The sequence below is a fragment of the Pteropus medius genome, unplaced genomic scaffold (genome assembly GCF_902729225.1).
Source record: "Pteropus medius unplaced genomic scaffold, Ma_sr-lr_union100, whole genome shotgun sequence".
Lineage (NCBI taxonomy): Eukaryota > Metazoa > Chordata > Mammalia > Chiroptera > Pteropodidae > Pteropus > Pteropus medius.
Window position 1 is genome coordinate 629,955 of NW_024354502.1, and position 19,011 is coordinate 648,965.

The following is a 19,011-nucleotide window of genomic DNA, read 5'->3' on the forward strand; positions in this document are numbered from 1 at the left end:
ATGAGATAAGATAGACTAGAAACAAAGCAGAGACCTAGATTGTTCAGGGCTTTGAAATCTCATCTTTGATAAGGAGTTCAAGATAAAAGATGAGTTAGCAATGCTTCATTTTGAAATCCTTCTTTGTCTGCAGTTTTCTGAAATGAAAAGTTGGCTTGAACGAAGCATAAGTAAAGGCCAAGGCCATGGATAGGATCGGAGAAAATCTTCTCAAAGAAACCTTTACATGCTTTGCCACTGAGAGATAAGCCAATTTTTCAGTGAGTGAGTGCCAGCAAATAACCCTCCTGTGGAAGAGAGAGGGGAATCCCACCCCTTCCTTAAGTAAGCCGGCGTGGATGGACCCCACGGCCAGAGTTATCCTAGTTCCAACTCCTGACATTTGTATTCAAACCAGAAATGCCCTTCCAGAAGTAATTTTTTAACCACAGAATTTAAGGATGTTACTTCGCAGAGCAAAGAATATCAGCCAATTTTAGTAGGGTTTAACCCTCATGACACTTCCTGTCCCTTTGGGGAACCTGTGTATGTTAAAGATTTTTTAAACATCAAGAATCCCTTTTGTCCACCAATAATATTTCTTTGCCTTCTTTTCATAACTTCTGATGTTACAGTCGCTTATGCTTTGAGGATAAAGACGTCAGCCTGAGGTGAGGAAAACAGCAGATATGGAAACAATTTCTAAGACTGAAAAGAGCAAGCACCCTCTTTTACATCTCTGGTTCCATTCATTGTAGGGCCATCTCATGATGAGTGAAAGGAAGGAAAACCCCCAAAGCCAACCCATTGGGTGGGTGGAGGAGAAGAAGAATTTTTTAAAAACATTTCTTTGTTCAAAATGGAATCACTTGCTCAAGACAAAACAAAACAAAATGAAAAAACGAAATTACAAAATTTTAAAGATCTTTGAGTTTTCTATGAATTAGTTTGCATAAATGCAATTGCTTTTTGCATGTACCTATGCATATTTGAATTCATATGAGTATTTTTATCGGTTTTGTAAAAAAAAAAGTTTTCCAATTGCAGAAATATGCTTTCATTTATAACAAAGATACTCATGACCCCAAACATTTAGACCACTGGGCTGGCAATAGAATAGAAAAAAACAAACAACTCTCCACAATCTCTCTTCATTTGACCTTTAAGTTTGTTTTATCATTTTGCTTGAAGAACTGTAAATTCTCAGAACCTATTTGAGCTCTACTCTGAGTGAGTAAGTATAAAAATCTCTTTCCATGCTAACTAAGGGGTGGGCGGTATCTGTGCCGTTGATCACCCACATTTGTATGAATACTGAAATGTAGTCAAAAGAATGACTAGAAATATAGAAATATTTCAATACTGGTGATAACTGCACTGATTTTAATCCTGAGAAATGTCAAAAAATGACATCTAGCAGGTCACCTACTTATGAAAGTCCAGAGGCCAAGAAAAATAAGATTAGATCTTTTATTTTAAAAGGCATTCTCATTTTTAAAAAGCAGGCCGTGATTTTGATGCAGGTGGTTGGTGAGAAGCCTATACTTTGAGAAATGTTCCCTGAGTCTGGAAGAGAACAAATATTTAATTAGTGAATATTCACTGCTTGCTAAACACTGATGGTGCTTTACATGCATCATTATCATTCTTCATAATGAACTTATAAATAAGTAATATCATTATTCCGATTTGTAGATTGTAAATGGAGGCTAAGATCATGGCCTAGTAAGTCCATGTTCTTCTGGCTATTTCTTTCCCTACACCAAAACTTCTTCCTTTTGCTCACATGTGTGTCAATTCTGATCATCAGGAAATTATTCTTCTTGAGGTCCAAAAGTGTAGTGATTTATTCTTTGGCTTATAAATTCATTTTAGATTGAACAATGTCTGGGCATCAGCATGCAAATCAGGCCTCACTCAGTGAAAGTGTGGAGAAAGATGTCTCATGGGTCCAACTTGGCTGGCTCAGCAGTGTCTCTCACCAACAGCCGTGGGCCTCCTCTCTAATTGAGTTTTTCAAGAATTATTCATCATCCTTTTTTTTTTTTTTTTGGTCTAAAAATTGGATATTTCCCACAAAATAAATTTGGGAAATTGTAATTAGGTTTTCTGTAATGAATTGGTTTTTTTTAGAACCCAATCCTATTTCTTATGGTTCCATTATCTTTAGGAAGTTGATGTATTTTTTACTTCCTTTATATTGGTTTTCCATTCTTTCTTGAATCCAGATGGTAGAATTAGATTTAGGGCATCATAATTATGCCATAATTACCATGATCATATTTTCCTGCCATTGAAAATTAGTACCAATTTTGATTTTCCTCAAAACTTCAACAGATGTTTTCTTTCTATAGTATCGTAAATTAGTGTCAGGGCGTGTGTAAACGTACAAGCAATTTTCCTGAACTCATGAGGGGCGTGCCAAAACTACTGTTTCACCGAAGTCAATTGTTTCTAAGAATTATCATTTATTATGTTGATAGTGTTATTCCCGTAAGGTTAATTGTTCTCTAGCTAACCTGCAAACTGACCTATTTCACTGTCCAGAAAGGAACTTATTGTCTCTGCTAAAATGCTTCATTTGACACATGAGACCTAGAGGACCAGAGAAGGGACATGACTTGTTCAAAGTCACTCAGCAAGTGGGGAACAGAGTCAGGGGTAGATGTTTTATTTTTTTAAATTTTATTAGATGCTTTTTATTATATCACACCGACTTAAACAGGTTTAAGAGTGGAATCTTAATTCTGGGTAGCCACCTTGCCCATGTTGTTGAGCAGTAGAAGGTTAGAAAAGATAGTGGAAGGAGACTAAAGCTCGCCACTTCTGGAAAAGAGGAGCAAAGGGCTGAGTGTCTTGGTAAAGCCTGGGAAGATAAGATGTTGCTGTTTACCTGCAAGTTAGAATATCAGCCCTCTCTTCTCTCGATGTTTCTTGGTTGAGAGGAAAAACAACTTGACATTCACTCACCCATCCAACCAAAACTGACAGGCAGTCTCCTGGGTAGTCCCTGAGAACATGAGATAGAAGACACTCCCCGCTCAGGGAAAGAATCCCCTTTCCAGTGACAGGCAGAGATGCATGAAACAAGTTTTACTACAGGATGGTACCTTTTTTTTTTTAACCAGAGTTGATTGCGCGATTTAACACTATCTCTAATTTCATTCCGAGATAACTGTTTCTTTCTATTGCTCTCATCGAAATATTACTTTATTCAATATGTTTTAATTGATATCTTAACTGTTTTCTATTCTCTATGATCAATAAAGAACTGACTTGGGCAAAGTTCCCATCTTTAAAAACTTGCAGTCTAGTAGATCAGACAAATAGGTATTTAAACATAATTCACATCAGCAGGTAGATAGTCATCTTTAGGCCTAAAGTATTAAGTGGTCAGGATAAAGGTGGCATTAAGATTGACTTTTGAAGAATTTAGTAAGTGGAAAATGGATCAGTTGCTACAGATATCAGAGATTTTGTGCTCAGAGGTCTGAAGCTTACAGTTTTATAAGGATATTGGGTATGAGAAGGACATTGGAGAAAATTTTCCATTTGGAAAGATATGCTGGAGCTATATTTGAAGAACCATGAATGGCCAACTAAACATTTTGAAAGCAATTTGATCACTGATGTGTTGAAACAGTTATTTAATGAAATAGCCTTTTTTAGGTGGCTAAAACCCTGTCATGATTGATTTGGAGTTTCTGCCATTGGCTTGGAAGGGGAGTACTGATAGCACATATAAAAGGCACTTTTTATCATTTAGTATATACTCATTGTGTTTTGTGTTTTATTTCTGATCACTTATGGAAAACCAGTTGGAGAAGACTTTTCACGAGTTAAAAACATTAGGAAATTATAATGTTTATAAAGTTCTTAATGATGTGATTCCTAGTCTGTCATCCTTACTCCCTTTAGATAATGAATGGGAAGTCCAGTGGGTTTACATTCCTGTATTTCAGGGAGGACTTGTGGATAGCCTTCTATATCATGATAGTATTACTGTCTTTTTTTTAATAGAGACTTCATCAAAAATTCTTGCCACATTTTCCTCCAAGATAACTCCCCCACCAATATGAAGGTAAAATCAAGTTGAAGCTCTAAGAATCCTTAGACTCAAGTGAGCAATTTATAACTTGAAGCAATTTATAACTGAGAGGGAGCTCCTAAACACATTCCCATAATTAAGATATTTTTTGTAGTATTCCTCTACCCTTATATCTCTAAGATTTGGGGCATGTCCTCCAAGTCCTTGGCTGACATAGAATGGGAAACAGTGATACTGGCTCAACACCAGGGGTACAAATTAATGACAATGAGAAGTAGATAGATTCTGGATATATTTTGAAGATAGGGTCCATAGAATTTATTATTTGATCAAAGTATGTTGAGAGAGAAGATTCAAGGTTTTAACCTGAATAATGGAAGAATGAATAAAATTTATGAAACCAGATCAGAGATAATGACAGATGTCCTTCAATGGATGAATAGTTAAACAATCTATGGTAAATCTGTACTATGGAGTACTGCTTACCAGTAAAAAATAATGAACTATTGATACATACAAAACCTGGGTGAATCTCTACACTGCATATAAATCTATTATTGTCCCAATGTAAAAAGTTTAATTAAAGAAAAACTAGGCACATTAGAGACTTGGCATTGAATTATTTCTACTGCTGAGGCCTTGGAAAAACTACTCAGATTCCTGGGAGACACAGCCTCACTGGAGCTGCTAAAGAAATCCCAACTCCACTAAGTGTTAAGAACCCCTATAGCCAAGAATGAGTGGAATTGAAAAATGAATAAGAATAAATATGGGCCTTCAAAATTTTTAAAATTCAATTCACAAGGACAAGCGAATTTTAATTTTAGTTATTTTGGACTTGTTGCACATGAAGATTTTGCTTCAAACTTTAATTTCTCCCAGGGAGGGTATAATGGCCAGGAGGTGGGGGTGAGAACCACCTTATATATAAATTGGAGTAATCCACATTAATGTGCATTATCACACATTACTACACGTCAAGTGTATTGAGTGTGTTTAAACATGTTAAACATGTCATCACATCACTACAGACCCTTTGAAATGTTATGATGGACTTAGTATGGGTGGGGAAATGTCACATGAAGTCACTTTTAATATTGGGGCAAAAAGTGAGCTCAGGTTGATTAATATTCAACAGGAGTGGTCCTCAATGGAGCAGTGATTGGTTGGTGGAATGGCCTTATACGAACAGGAGCAGCATTGTCCCAGGGGACTGCTGGTCACATCTTCCTCCACGGATAACCAAACTTTTTCAATAAAGACATCATAGTAAATCCCAATGAGTTATGAAAACACAAACTTGGAGAAAGATAGAGGAGACGTGTTTCTTTTCATTCTCAACATTTTCATGAGGAGTCGTTTTGTTGACATATACTGCTGATGTTTCTCAACCTATCCTTTTACTCTCTCTCTCTCTCCTAATGTGGAGTAACTTATATGATTGAAAAATTTAGAAAGAATAACCAGACATGCTGGGCTCAGGAATGAGAGAGCTTCTTCTTTTTGCTGTCCATAGAAAGAATATTCCAGTGCTCCCCTATCCCTCAGCTGTCCCCATTCAGGGAAGACTGCTCCCGTCTATACTGGTGGGACTTTCAAGTGAGTTTGCCTAAGTATAGCATTTCGTATTAGCAAGTCTATTTGTCCTTTGTTCTCAAATCAGGATTCTTCACATTGGTCTTGGTCAGTAGTAAAGGTGTTTTTTTAAAACCCTGTCATTTATTTGGTATACTTCTCAATTTATTCAGAAAGAAGAAATAAGAATAAGAAATGTAGTTTGTTGGGGGTTAGTTAAGCCCTGGTATGTAAATAAGCTTAAAATAGTGTATTAATTTTCTAGAGCTGCCGTGACAAAACACCACAGATGGGGTGGTTTAAGTAACAGAAATTAAAACATATCATCTAGCACAGACAATGCTTAGTTTAAAATGTATGTGGAATTACAAAGTCTTAAAAGTCACCAAAGCAATTTTCAATTAATATAGAATAAAAGTGTTGGGGTTGGATTGCATTGCCGGATACTAAGACTTAGTGTACTGAGACACAGTCTTCCTTAGAAATCAGTGGGAAAGAATAGGCCTGTCAACAAATGGTAATGGGACATGTTGCCATTTACATATTTTAAAAGTTCATTGAGATACCTATCTTATATATTACTCCAAAACAAATTCTATCCTTATTAAAGACTTACATGTGATTATTTTAAAACCATAGAAGAAAATACAGAATATATTTATTCTAGAGAATATATTTATCGCACTAGGTGAGATTTGTATACTACTTTCAGGAAAAAAAATACAAACCATAAGTAAATAGTAGATTAATAAGTTTGTTTAAATAAAAATTTAAAAATGTATACCACAAAACGCATGATAAATACAACTAAAATCAGGTGACTCACAGAGAGAAGATAATTATAAATTTTTAAAAGAAAGAGATCAGTATCTGGAATGCATAAAAAATCTACGAGTCAATAAAATATTGATAAACTACAAATAGAAGAAAATGGTAAAGCATATAAAAAGGAAATTTATATGAGGACACTCGAAGGACAAATAAACAGGAAACTAAGCTCAAATTGCTAGCAACTAGATACGTGAACATTTTAAAAGTGAAATACCATCAGTTTGGAAAGAATAAAATACTGAGAAAAATAGAGAGAGGCAAAAATCTTATACTGATGAAGAAAGTGCAAATTGGTATAGCCAACTTGGAGAGTATTTAACAATATTTGGGGGGAAAAATGTCACACAAATCCAATATTCCTGGGAACCCTGTGTTTAGCTCTGTCCCAGTGAAATCCCCATGTATGCACCAGAAGATCATTGGGAGACAATTATCCATGCCTCTCTCAAGTTTCTGCGTACCTTGCAAGCAAAGGTACTAGCTGTCCTTCTGTTCCAAGTGATCTTTTCAAGGATGTTTGTAAGGTGAACAGACTGAAAGAGGTAATGTCTGCAGAGGGCAGACTTGCTTTCTGTTCAGTACAATAAAAGTAATGTCTCCCTTTGGAACAAAAATCAAGTATGTTTGCTTATAGCGTGTTATAAAAAATTCGGGTTCCCTAAGCTCAGGGTCCCTCAGCTATGATGCAGATCACTGTGCATAGTTTTCATCTGGGCCCCTACAGATCGCTCTCCTAAAAGTCAAGAGGAAAGGGGAATTGGTACAAATACGCAAATTTTCATGCTCTTTGCTCTGCCATCAATAATAAAGTTCTTTGCCTCTAATATGTCTTCTGCCAGAATTCATGAAACTATGGCAGACCAACTTGTTAGCTTTCAAACAGGGTAAAATTCCATACTTTTTACAGCTCCTGACAGACTTGTACAAATTAATTGTAGCAGTGTTTATAATCATAAAAAAAAATTGGAATCAAGTTGGATGTGTAACAATGGAGGGATGCATTTTAAAAGTTGTGGAATCTAATATAGCAACTAAACTGAGTGAAATTGGTGCACTACGTTTACTCATACAAGACTTCCATTTTTATAAGTCAAAATTAGTTGATTGCTAGCAATCTTATACAGTTCAACCTAATATTTGTATCAACATAAATAGATCTCAGAAACAAAATTTAACTTAAACTTTGATTTGTTCACTACAAAATGACATGCAAATTTTAAGATAGAACCATCTTTTTCCTATTCTCATTGATGGAATAAAAATATTCCACTCCATTGTGGATGGGAAGACGCTGACTTCAGGATAATAATTGCTCCAGGACTGATGAAAACAGTGTGAATACTAGTGAGATTTTAACTGTATCTGTCCAATTCTGGTTCAAAAACCAATAAAAATCACAAGTAAATGTTATAATACACCAAAGAGTTTTGATTGTATACTTGGGTGGTGGCCATAAAACTTCCTGAATTCCTCTTTATGTACCAGGTATCCATCGTTTCTGAATTAGAGCACAGTGTTAAGGTAGAGTAAATGTGCAGAGGCTCAAGATGGCGGCCACAACTGGGAGCCCATTCTTCTTCGCTGGGCTTTCCAGTCAGGCAGAGCAGCACCAGAGCCCTGCTCTCTCATTTTCTGAGAAGCCATATCTTGGTTTATAAGACTGTTTTGTCTTGTAGAAAACACATTATGAGTCACTCCGAGGTGGATGGGCCTATACCCTAAAATTGTCACCATGTGTCATTAAATGTCATATAGTTCAACTGCAGGAAATTTTTTTCTCATAATGAGAAATGCAAAGTGTAGGCTGGTTTCTAGTTTTTATATTTTTTTAATCCTGAAAAAAACCATTAATGAGTTCATACATTTAAAAAAACATTTTCCAAGTAGAGTGACTGTGTCTCCGCTATGCTACCTTCCCATCTACTAGATCAATATGTTTTTTAACCCCTTTTTTTGTTTCGTTTTGCAAGATCTATTTCTGGAAAAAGTTGGAGACACCTCAATAAAATAAAAGCAAAGGATTATACATGTTTAGAGCTTGAATGAATTTTTTGCATTGACATTTTCACTTTATAGATGAAAATATGTAGATGTCATTGGGTTGAGGCTATGTCAACGTCTGAACTCACATCTGCTGACCGACCAAATGATATTCGTTTAAGCGCACTAGGCTCGATGAAGGATGGTGAAAACACTGAGGGCTCCCTGTGTGCCAGGCACTGTTCTAAGCCCCTTCTCTGTATTACTTAATTCTCACATATATCTATAAGTACCATTTTTTTCCCATATTAGAGGTGAAGAAATTGGGTACCAGAGAGATGACGTACATCTCCCACCACCACACATGTAGGGACTGATGGAACCAGGTGCTAACCTAAGCAGCTTTATTCTGGAACTCACCTACACCCTTAACCACTCTTCTAGATTAATTGAGGACATGGGCCTTAAGAAGTCCTTGTCTGATCATCAACTTTCAGTTTTGACGATGAACTTATCTAGTCCTACAAGCAAGGGTGAAGGTTTTCTATTCATTTTACAAAAAATATATATAACCAGAACGGAAGAATAACTGGGATCTTGGCCTCATCCGTCCTATCATTATTGGCTGGAGAGCACAACTTGCCCTGTGAGCCACAGGAGAGAATTAGATCATCAGAAAGGAAGAGAAGAAAATAGTACAGGTTCTATTTCCCAAGAACTTTGGAAAAGCAGAATCAGAACACCGAAATAGCACTTGATCAAGAGTCAGAAAAACTGTGTCTGTCATCTATGTAGCGCTCTTATCTGTAAGACTTACAGCCATTGTTACACATAATTCATGACTTTTAATGCAAAAACATGCTCTAATTTTAACTAGCTCCTGGATAAATAAGGACTTACTATGCCTAGGCAGATTCATGTTGCTATGTAACTAAACACACCAAAACTCAGTAGCTTTAAACAACCACCATTTATTAATCTCATAAGTCTGTGGATTAGAGGAGTGGTTCTTCTTGTCTGGAATGGCCTCAGTCATCCTCCTGGGCTTTATCAAGTCTTTCTAGCTGGCTGGTGAGTCACGTGTGGCTGGATGATCTAAGATGTCCTCATTTATATATCTGGCATTTGGCAGCCTGTCACCTTGAGTGATAGGGGTGACCAAGTCTATGTCCCTCATCGTTCACCAGGCTACCTTGGTCTTGTTCTCATGGTAGAAATTTCTAATAACAAAAAAGAGGAAGCTGCATATGGTGCTTCCAGAAGACCCACGGTACTAGAGGAGTGCTCTAAACATATTATATTCAAATACTCTTTTCTGAACCATTCCCCACTGCCTGTTGTATACAGCCCATATTCCTCACCTTGACATTCACTATCCTACACAATACGGGTTCTACTTAACTTCCACATCCTCCTTTACAACCCTCCCTCCCTTTCCAATTCAGACCTTATTATATAACTGAAGTACTCTATTAATAAACTTCCAAACAGTTTCTTTCCCTTTCCTTTGGGTGTTCTTAACACTTTTCCCTCTATCCAAATATTCTTTCTTCTGGCCTCTGCTTGCTGAAATTTTGCTTCCTTTTCAAAACCCAGCAAAAATACAAATCCCATGCATATTCTTTTAACTTGTTTTGTAATGCCTGTGTGATTTTCTCTATAATCTTATGGCATGGTTTGCACTAATCATACTGCTCTTAGTAAATACTTCCTGCACAATAGTTCAACTGTAAGCTCTCTCAAATGCAAAGATCATATTTCCTTTTCTTTTGTGCTTTCTGTAGTACCTAGAATAATGTTCAAAATACAATTGGCAAGGGAAAAATATGTTTGCTATTTGCTGACTTGAATCGAATAGAAAATTCAAATTAACTAAATGGGTATTTTCTTCATGTTTTTGAAACCAGTTTTGTTCACCATGTTTTCTCTCTCCATAAGTGCCTTTGACTACTAATAACAATAGAAAAAATAACTATCAAGATCGCATTTTCCATTCCTCCCTCAAAAACAGAGTTTAAAGGCCATTGGTGAGAGAAAGTAGGAGGTGAAGCATAATTGTTTGCCTAGAGCTGTCCCACCAAGGTGCCGTCCCATTTCCCTGAAACCACAGGACTGACTCACTCCCTCTCCAGGTCTTCGGGCCACTGAGCCCTCCCTACACCTGCCTCCCAGTCACTAACCTCCCTTGAAAACTCTCCTCCACCTCCTGAACTAAGAGCAGTACTTGGTTTCATTGATTGCCTTATTTGAAAACAATGAGGAGTCTCAGAGTTATTTAAAAGACTTGGCAGCTGTTAGTGTGTACCCACCTCCACACACACATACACCATTCTGGGCCCAAGTTGAAGTTATTGTTCTTACTGTCAGCCATTTCCTGCCTTTGCCAGTTGGTAGAGGGTGGGTCTCAGTATACTCAGGCACTCTCCATAAGAGTTTGACACTTCGGACCTGTGCATATGTGCGTGCGTGCGCGCGCGCACACACACACACACACACACACTAAACAAAACTAAACACATATTTCATTAAAATGTTTTTACAAGCATAGAAGCTATTAAAAATAAAATCCATTCCCTCAATCGCTGAAAATCACAAGTGTTATATTGTCATGTTTGCTTTAAAATTTTACTTATAAAACAGGACATCCAAGATAACTTGAAATCTTCTTTATTTTTCTCTTCAATGTCTTCCTTATAACAACTATAAGAAAATTGGTGACTTTTCTTCAAGTTCTTTTCTATACATTTGTGTTTACTTGTCCCTAAACAGTATTATTTCTTAAGTATTTGTAAATGGCAGCAGATTGTGCTTAACATTCTTCAGCTTGTTATTGTGTTCAACTCATGTACTTGAGATCGACTCTTGCTAATACATATGGATTTCACTGATTCATTTTAGTATATAATATTCTGGTAATTCTTTAACTAGACTATACCATTTATGCATTTACTTCTACTGATAGATATTTGGATGATGCCAGCCTTTTTGCTATTATAAGCAAAGTCGCAACAAATGCTGCACTGTGTGTAAGCCTAGAAATAGTATTGTTAAGTTCTTGGTTCTTTTAATTTCACTAGATATTCCTGCACTTTCTCTGCCTCTTACCTTCCTTCCACACTTCTTTCTTGTTATCCAATCGATGGTTCTAAAATGCAATCTTGATCACGTCCCTAAAATATCTAAAACCCATTAGTGACTTCCTACACTCCGTAGGATATGATATCAACTTCTTCGGCTGACATTCAAGATCCAGTATAATGTGGCCCTGCCTATCCATCCAGGCTTATCTCACACATACTTTGTACCCCAACGATACTGAATTATTTCTTACTCTGTGATGGCATAGTGAAAGGTAGCTCCTGCCTGGGATTCTCCTGCCTGGAATTCCCTTTTCTCTCTTTGGTTTCACTTCACCCTTCAAAGCTTATCATAGATCTACCTCCTCTAATAATAATCATCATAGATAACATTTCTTTTTTGCCATAGGCCTGAAATTACCCTTTGCCAACGAGTCTTCCTGCCAAATACCATGTCCTCGTTTATTTGATTGTCCCCATGAAAGTTAAATACTCCTCCCTTACCCCTCTATTATTTTATATATATATATATATATATATATATATATATATATATATATATATATATATATATAAACATATATGTATTTATATTTATATGTATATAGTTATTGGCTCTATAAGAACAATAATAATCATCATGATGTTTTTCATTTATTAATTGCCTGCTTTTACCTGTAACACTGACTTTATTTATAATTTCTTATTTAAAACCATTTGAGATAAAAATTATTAGCACTAGTTATCATTTTACCTTACAAGAAATTGAAGTTCTAATAACTGGATGAATTGTCTTTTTTATTCTATTTTTTTCAATTGCTGGTTACATAGCCATGCCTCCACTAATTTATACATTCCTTGAAGAAGTAAAAACACTGTAATATTCATATATGTAATTCTAAGGCTTAGCCTAAGGTGTCAAATATTTGTTAAGTAAATTAATTAAGTATCCTTGGTAGTAAAGTACTTTTTCCTTTCCTGGAACTCATCACATAGGGAAGAATTTGCAATGGGTTCTGAGCTCTTCGGTTGTCACTAACACTTGTGGTAAAGGCATTTTGCCAAATATGAGTTAAAATTACCTTTTGATGTTAAAACCACTCCTTATTAACCAAATCATGAAGCCACAAAAGGTTGACACATTTCATCCCACCAGTTTCACTGACAGAGTGCATCCTTCCTTTCCCAGGGTTTAATGCTCCCTCAAGCTCATATTGCCTTGATTAGGTTTCAGATTTCAGAATTCAGTGGTGACCCAACAGGAGGTGATAAGGAAGCTCTGGTAGCTTCCCTTGAACCTAAATGTTACATGAATTAAAATAAAATGAATTCCTGTCTCTGGAGTCTAGCCTGGTCCTCACACAAAGAGGTATTACAGGCTTCTGTAGAAGAGACTCACCCACCTCCATAGAGCAGAACTGCATTCCCAACTATGGGTATGAAGTAGAAGGATGATATTTCATCAGATGTGAACAGAGCAATTAGAGCAGACGTACATAGAAAAGTCCAATGTGTTGGATATGGTGATGAAATATTCGGACTCTAAACACACTGATCATTCCCTGGGTTGTACCCAGAATCCTCATCAGGAAGTCTGTGAACACAGAAGTAGAGAAGGGAGACCTAGAAACGAGCAATATGGATAATCCCTAGAAAAAGAAAGTTGTATAATCTTTAACCTGGTGATTTTTTCCTTTGTATAATTCCTTCTAGGGAAGAAATCATAATTTTGTGTCTTCAGCCAGTTGGAACACATAAATAGAAACACCTGTTGTGTGTACATTGTAGAATTGCCTTGTGAATTAATTGAGGCATTATTTTGTGAATTCTAGGCGGCGTCTTTCTAAAAGCTAATATTTAAAGATTTGCCAAACAAATATTTTATTATTAAAATTTTCTTGAGATGGTGAAGAATTAATGCCAGCATGTCAATGGCTCAAGTACATTTAGAATGGATTAAATGTGACATTAAAATGTGCTGAGCTCAATGCCTTAAAAGTCAGCAGTATTGGTTCTGCATATAAAAATAGCTACCATTTCTTGAATATCTACTTGATTTTGTGGTCTAACAAATTGGGCTGATTTCAGCTGGTTTTTCCTGAGGTCACTCATGTGCTCGATGGCCCAACAATGGCTGGGTAGTCCAAGACGGTCTCACTCAAGTTGCTGGCAAATGATGCCGGCTGTTGACTAATTGGTTCAGGGGCTGAGATGCTTTGTCTCCATTCCACATAGCATCTTCTCTGACAAACTTCTAGATCTGGCTTCTTTACATGATGCTGGAAGCATTCTAAAAAAAAAATAACAACAAAAACAAGTTGTACAGCGTCACTTCTGACTCATTCAACTGGCCAATTCAACTTGCCTCCAGGGGAGGCAAAACAGACACTACAGCTTGATAGAAGAAATAGCAAAGTCCCATTGCAATGGGAAGTGGGTACCAGGAGGTAAGAAATCATTGAAGCCATCTTTGCAAACTAGGTACCAAACGTTGACATTGCTCTCTCTCCTTCCCCCTCTCCTGTCCTTCTACCTCTCCTTCTCTCCTCTTTCTTTTACATTTTTTGGCCTTGTTTTGTTTCCCTTGGACAAACCAGTCAATGCTAAATGAGCTAGATCAGTCAATGTGAAACAAGAAAATTCTTAAGTCTCAGTCTTCATTACACAAAATTCAGTCTTGAAACTATAAAGATTTTCTGCTTTGACAACATAAAGTTTCATCTGTTAAATGTCCTCCACTTGACTATTGTTTTGTCAATTATTTCCTAAATCTGTGCAATGCATAAACTTCAGATGCTAATAATTTTTTTCAATGAAGAGGGTAAAGTCTAAATTGTCTTCCAACTTAGTACTTCTCAAAAGTCTATACCTCCAAAGTGAGAGGGTTTGTTTCTATATCCTTGACTTCTTGTGAGAAGTGAAACTCCTACTTACATGCTGTATTTTGAGATTAGTCAATATATCATATCCATAGACCTGATGTGAAAATTAAATCTGGTAAGGCAGAGCCAAAACTGCGGCTTCCTCCAAGAAACTTTCAGCCTAAAGGGAGAGACTGACACATGCATGATGATAAGTATCACAAGGCAGAATCCTGTGAAATATCCAACTGTTTTACATCTCACATTGGTCCATGACAGACTAGTCAGTGCTGACTCTGATGTCTTGATGAGAAAGCTGTTAGCCCAGCCTACATGGCGCCAAATTCAGTCTTTAAATATAAAGATTTTCTACTGTGCACAAATAGAGGCCACACACACACACACACACACACACACACACACACTACTATAAAAGGGAAATAGACAAAGTCCACCGGGAAATTAAAAGATGAAAAAAACACATTTGGTTGTAGGCAGCAAGAAAGGTCTGAGATGCTTCATAAATGTCTGTTCTCTTTGTCCATCCTGTCTCTCCGAATATGAGTTTCTCCTTGTTTTAATGAGAGTTTGGATTATATAATTCATGGGTTCTGCTGAGCTCTAGCATTTTATGCCTATAGCATAGGCCTCTAACTGGCATTACAATTTCTAACATTAGTGAGTCAAATTCTCCACAGTCTTTCAGAAGCAGTCTGCTGTCCCATGAAAAACAGTTGCTGCACTGCAATCCATTTGCATCTTACCTGTTCCCTCGTAATGACACGGCCCTCACCCCAGTGAAGTTTAAAGAAAGCCTCTAACCCGACAGGTCAAGTTAGGGTACAAAATGGGAAAAACAAATCACAATCAAAATGAAAAAAAAATTTGTACCAGCAGAACAAATGACAAGTCAATTTCATAGACGCTTAATACTCTGCTATTTAATGTCGATGACTTGTTTACAGATATCTGCATAGGACAATGATTCCTCCGACCTGCTCTGCTGAATTTTGTAATTTTACCCAAATACTCTATTTTTTCCCATCACCCAGATAATTGTTATCTTTCAAAGACTTAAATTCTTACGTGTTTATGCTTTATTGTACTTTTTTACCTTTTAAATAACTTTCAAATACACCCTTACAATTGATCATCAAACCAAAGTGTGAAAGGTTTTCATAAATAAGAAAACAGAGCCCGTAGAATCCAAGGGAGCAGCCTGGTTTCCACAGTATGTGAATGACAGATCTAGGGTGAAACCCAGACACCTCACCTTGAAACCAGTTGTTTTCCTACTATATAGAACTGGGGGGATTTTTGATAGTGGTGTACGTTGGCCTGAACTTTTTTTTTTAGAGAAAACACCGCTCATCGGTTTCATTGCTCTGACATTCACAAGGCATAAAAATAGAAGCAGATATATTTGGTGCCAGCTAGGCCACTTTGCTGCTCATCTCCCACTGGACAGCTGGACAAAGGAATAGCTGCCAGTCAAGGCTGTTCTGCCTGGCACTCTCAGATGTATTGGCACCCAATGCCATATGCCAGCTGGTCCCCGCTCTTTTTGAATAGACCTTGTTTGAGTAGGATAAGGACCCAGCCATTAACGATGCAGCACCAAACTTCAGTCTCCTTCATAATGCAAGAGTTCAGGTCAGAGCCAGAGAGTAGACCAGACTCCCTTTGAAAAATTTATGCTTCTGGTTTTGTGGAGTCAGAACCTGGCTTAGTGTCAGATATATCAGTATATGAATCCCACGTACCACAGTGTAGCCTCAGACAAATCACTTCGCCTCGCCCAGCTTACTCTGTCGGTTCCTTACTCTACAGTGGGGACAGTGCTTATGTTTAGTTGTCTGGTGAAGGTCACATGTGTATATATGAAGGAGCCTGGCATGTGTCAAACCCCCGATCAGGATGAACTGATCCAGAAGCCACATCGATCTGGGGCTTGGTGTAATCTCTAGCAGAGAAGTCTCTGGGGACACCTGTTATCAATCTTCAATTGTCTAAAGGACTGGGAAGAGGAAGGGGGTTAGACATTATTGTGTCTTACTCTAGAGAGGAGAACTAAGACCAGAGTTCCAGTAATTGCAGAAATATAAATTTTAGTTCAAGTTAGAAAGAACTTTCTAGAACCCGGAGCACTTAAGTGATGGGAACATTGGGAGGGACACGTCACACTGGAGACTCCTAGGAAGAGCTTGAGCACCATCTCTGGATGTTATAGGAAGGAGCCCCTTTCTCCTCTACTCTTTTATTCTGTCTGTCTTTCCTTCCATCATCCTTCTGGTTATTCCTTGTTCCAAGTGTATTGAGTAAGGATAAAGTCATCAATACATTTATCCTAAAAAAGTAGTCTACACAATATAAGTTGGTGCTATATCAAAGATTTAAAGTGTGTTGTGGAAGCTAGTGAGCATGAGAAGGAATAAAAATCTGCAACTAGGCATCCAGAAAAATTAAGCATTGCACCCCCGAGGAACTGTGATGTATTCTTCACTAAGCGTAAGCCCCTTAAAGCCGGAGAAGTAACTTCGGCATCTTTATCTTACATGCAGTTCTTTTGACATCGAATACATTTGGCCTGTATGAGTTTGCTAGGACTGACGTTATACAAACTGAGTGGCTTAAACAACAAAAGTTTATTGTCTCAATAAATTCTAGAGGCTAGAAGTCCAAGATCAAGGTGTTGGCAGAGTTGGTGTCCCTGAGAACTGTGAGGGAGAGTCTGTTTCATGCTTGTCTTTCAGCTTCAGGTGGATTGCTGGCCATCTTGGGCACTGTAGAAGCATCCCCCTGACTTCTGCCTTCGATTTCATGTAGTGTTCTTCCCGTATATGTGTCTCTGTGTTTAAATGTCCACCTTTTATAAGGATACTAGTCCTATTGGATTAGAGCCCATGCTAATGACCTCAACTTAACTACTTACATATTCAATGACTCTATTTCCAAATAAAGTCACATTCCGGGGTACCGGGGTGAGGACTTCACTATATGGATCATGAGGGGATGCATCCTAAAACAGGACCTTACATGTGGTAGATGTTCAATGTTTTCTGCATGAATGCAGCTAAAATCAGAGTGAGCAAACCTAGAATTAGAAAGTACTTGATGAAACGAGCTCTCTCCCCGCTAGATCTGGATACACTCTGTGATTCAGGCTTTCCTAAGGTTCTTCCAGGGCTACCTATAATAAGTAGAATTTGTTTTCTTGATTTATTTCCATCTTCAGAGTTCTATGACTGTGGGCAGGTGAGGGGAAGGAGGAAAAAGCTGAGGAAAGAGGATTATTTGTGAGGGTGAATAAATGATTGCTTGAAGCATTTGAACCCCTTTGCTTGATATAATATTATTAATTAATGACTACTGTTGAAGTATCAAAAGCAAAATAATTAGAAAGTAAATAGTTAATATTTGCTGAGTACTTGCTAAGTGTCAGATTCTATACCAAGTGGTTTGTGTGATTAGAGGGGAAACGACTCACAGCATCGGGGGCATTGCCGCGTACACCCCTGCAGAAAGGAGGAACTGAGTCCTGTAGAGCTCAAGCAACTTGACCAAGATCACACTGCCTTTAAGACAGCTCAAGACTCAAAAGAAGTCTAGCTCACTCAAAAGCCTTGTCTCACAAGTCCTGTCCTGTGCTGCCTTTTCTCAACTCTTACTTTTTTTCACAATAAACTCCAAATGGTGTAATCTGCTCAGTGGCTCAGAGTGAGGGTGGAGGGTGGGGAGGATGGAGTTCGTACATCAGTGTATAAAACCAATACGTTTCAAAGAGGGCGGGAGGGAAAGGGAGAAAGAATTGGTAGAAAGAAGGGAGAATACTTGCCGGTACATTTTTTAGGTAAGTAGGTGGGTGGCTACTTATAACCTGTCTTCTTCAAATTATTTTTGGCTATTGCCACCATTAAGAAATACATGACAATAAAACGACTCAGAAAATTCTATTTCCTAGAAAGTCACCTGACCCTCCCTTCTGCGGAGGTGTGGGGAAGGGCACCAGATGTGCTGAGGTTTGCCCGATCGAGCATTCTTCCGTCGGTACTCACCACAGTCCTTAAAAAGGAAATCATTTTGAGTGAATTAATTAAATGAAGCAGTCGGGTCTCTCTGGCTGTCTGGATTGATGCAGTGACAGTGAACAAAAGTAAGGAGAAGCCAGCTTACGTCAGAAACCTCATAGTCCCCTCTATTTCTGAACCCCAGGAAACAGGTCTGTAAGCCTGACTCCGTCACCGAGAATGAGAGGGTTCAGACAGACAGCTGTATTCTTCTCCCCAGAGCACGTCGCCAGGAACTGTGCGGCTCCTCGAGGAGGGACATATGGAAGTGAAGCCACAAATCCTTTCTCTCTTTCTTTTCCTAGTCTTGATGCTGAGGTTGCACACTTTGTAAATATAATTTTCCTTTTAGAAAATGACGTGTGGTTTTCAGAAGTGCCAGTACCAAGTTTTCCCCATGTGCATTTGCATATTCCATTCATTTGTCTGACCTGCTCCTAGAGAATTTCACATATTAATAAATGTGAAATATATTTACTCATTACTACAGAACTATCTATTAGGCATTATTCACTCCCACATTTGTGGGGGACACAGAGGTGAAGTAACTGGAGAAAAATGCAAAGCTTCCTGTTAGATGCTTAAAGCACTGA

The 19,011-nt window shown here is 37.7% G+C and overlaps 1 long non-coding RNA gene across 2 annotated transcripts in view; it reads right to left on the bottom strand.

Annotated features, from left to right (window-relative positions):
* Window positions 1-19,011, bottom strand: part of LOC120595696 (uncharacterized) — a 75,098-nt gene that overhangs the window by 32,555 nt on the left and 23,532 nt on the right. The window contains exons 1-2 of one of the 2 annotated variants that reach the window (XR_005650990.1): window positions 14,425-16,583; window positions 12,894-13,780 (exon numbers count right to left, since the gene is read on the bottom strand). This is a non-coding gene — a long non-coding RNA (uncharacterized LOC120595696). Of the gene's footprint in view, window positions 1-12,893; window positions 13,781-14,424; window positions 16,584-19,011 lie in introns of those variants that run through there. The other variant, XR_005650989.1, reaches the window with a different exon arrangement.